General features: G+C 41.9%; 1 pseudogene; it reads right to left on the bottom strand.

The window, feature by feature from the left end:
• Positions 1-976: 976 nt before the first annotated feature.
• On the bottom strand, positions 977-1,862 carry LOC124987361 (40S ribosomal protein SA-like; annotated as a pseudogene).
• Positions 1,863-2,710: the final 848 nt, after the last annotated feature.

Here is a 2,710-nt window from a genome sequence, read left to right as displayed (position 1 = left end):
TATTGCAGTGTGTTGTATTGTTGATAAACACCTTTCAATTAACATTTTTTCTTTGGGTTTGCTACTCTTAGCAAATGCACATGTTACCACCTTTAGCCTTCCTATCCTAAATCTTTAGTCCCTGATCCCATCTTAATCCAATCTTCCTTTGTGCTTCTCTCCTGGATCAGATAACATAAATGGATTTCTTCAGAAAGCCTTTACGTTTTATGATATCTTGTTTTCAAAGATTACAGTAATGACAGAATGAAATGAAAAACAAAATCAGTATGAAAAAAAGGTATCCGTCTCCTTTTAATCCAGGGTGAATGTGGCAGTGAGACTGGGAAGCAGCCAGTTACCAAAGTTATCAGCATCTATGCAGCAGCAGCAGCATCTTCTGGACAAAAAGAAAAAATGTGAAATAACATCAGTGAGACTGTGATTAGTGGGAAAATGGTAGTTTCTAGCAAAATCTGGTTTCAGATCATTATTTGAAATGTAAATAAGAAAATGGAAATTGTGCAAGCTACATTAAACACTTAATATATATTTAAGATAATTTCTCACTTAAATATAGAACTCTGCATATGGCATTTCTAATTTCTAAAGGAACATTATCCCAGATAATTATGAGATATTATTAGATTCTTCTGTTAAAAATAATATGCGTACTTTTATTTAACATTAACATTGTGAGAACTATGCCATTTTATTAGTCAGATTTCCATTGCTATGACAAAAATGCCTGAGAAGATTTATTTTTCCTCATGGTGGCAGAGGTGTCAATATATGGTCACTTGGTTTTATCACTATGGAGCCATGCCAAGCAGAACATCACGGCAGGGATGTACAGTGGAACAGAGCTGCTTGCCAAAGAGCAGATGAAGGGAGAAAGAGAGACCTTGTTTGTTTTGTTTTGTTTTGTTTTAAGAAATTGGTGTTTATTTTCCAAAACTTTATTTCCATTTTGCTTAACAACTATCTGCATAACAGCTCAAGACCACTGGGTGGTTTGTTCCTGGCCACTCAGTGGCCTGAGCAGTGGGAGCTGCAGACCAGTCTTTATTGATTGACTGGACACTGCAGTCTTCAGTTGGGAACTGCTGGATAGGCACAGAGGGCACCTGCACACCTTCAGACCAGTCTGTGACCTCAGGTTGAGTAGCAGTGAACTCAGGGGCTGAAGCAGTCCATTCACCCTGAAATTCCTCCTTGGGCACAGCTTTTTCAGCAGCAGCCTGCTCCATTTTCAATCTCTTCAGGATCTCTGTAGAAGCAGAGATCGGGCATGACCTCCCATGGGTGTTGATGGGAAATGTTGCCACACATGGACAGAACTTCTCAAGCCAGCATCCACCACAGCAGACCCACAGAATGAGCTCCTTTATTGCTGCATAGAATGGCAATGTCCACATAGCACAGAGGAGAGTCTGTGTTACACAGAGCAATGGTGGGCAGAGTGACATAAGATGCTTCTGTAAGAGGCTGGTGGTCAGTCCTGGGATCAGTAACCACCAGAAGAGGTGGCTCCCAGAAGGCTGCCTGGATCTGGTCAGTGTAGGTTCCAGGAGTGAAGTGGTCAGCCATAGGAGTAGCTCCGGTGGCAGCAACCAACTTCAGCACAGCCCACTGGCCAGTATTCCTGGAGGATATGACACTGACATCAGCAGTGTTTTTGATGGTTACAATGGCATGAGCTGGCAGCAGAAGCTTCTCCCAGGTCCTCCTCAGGTTTCTGATGTGTATGACACTGCTTTTCCTTTTGGAGATATATTGTTCCATCTGGAAATCAAGGTTGGTGCCAACTAAGTGGTTCCTGCTGCAAGAAATTTGAGGACATCCTCCTCCTTCATTTGCAGGATGTCAAGAGCTCCGTACATTGAGACAGCTTCCCTTTAAGTTATGACAGGAATCAAGAACAGTGCCCTATGGACCACTCCCTGGTTAGCACCTAAAAAAGTGAGACTTTATTTTTAAAACGTGCCTTCCCTAAAGTCCATTAAGTTATAAATCTAAAACTGTATTTATCCTCTGATAAAGGCAGAGTACTCATATCCCATCATCTCCCAAAGTCTCAACCTCTGAATATTGCTGCAGTGGAGATACCCGCCAGCAACACCTGAGGTTTAGGGGGGACATTTACCATTCAAATCATAACATTCTGACTCTGGATCACAAAGACTTATATCAGTCTCATGATGAAAAATGTTTTTCTTTCCATCTCCAAGATTTCAAACATTCTCTAAAGTTCAGCACTATCCAAAAGTGTAAGTCCAACATGTCCTCTGAGACTTAAGCCAAGCTCTCAGCTTTAAGTCCTGTAACATAAAAAAAGAAATTTACATGCTTTTGAGATAATATGGCACAGCTAAAAATTACCTTTCCAAAAAGAAGGAATGGGAAAATAACAAGGGGGAACCACACCGAAGCAGGACCAAAACACAGAAGGGCAAATGTTAAATCCAGTAGCATTCTGGGTTTAATGTCTGATGTTTGGGTCACACAGTGGTATTATGTGACCTCCAAATTACTTGGGAAAAACCTCTTCCCTCTGTCCTTGCTTGCTGCAGCCTATATGACCTTATATTGGGCTGGCTTCCTTCCCACTTGTGGCTTCCCTTGACAGTGATACTGTATTCCTGGCATCTTTAACTTCCTGTGGTCTCACTGCAACTTCAGCCTCACTCCCACAGCCTCATGCCTGTTGTTCTCATGGGCTGCTTGCAAG

The sequence above is a fragment of the Sciurus carolinensis genome, chromosome 6, assembly GCF_902686445.1.
Source record: "Sciurus carolinensis chromosome 6, mSciCar1.2, whole genome shotgun sequence".
NCBI lineage: Eukaryota > Metazoa > Chordata > Mammalia > Rodentia > Sciuridae > Sciurus > Sciurus carolinensis.
Note: the sequence above shows the minus strand (reverse complement) of the source record. Positions and strands in the feature narration are given on the sequence as shown.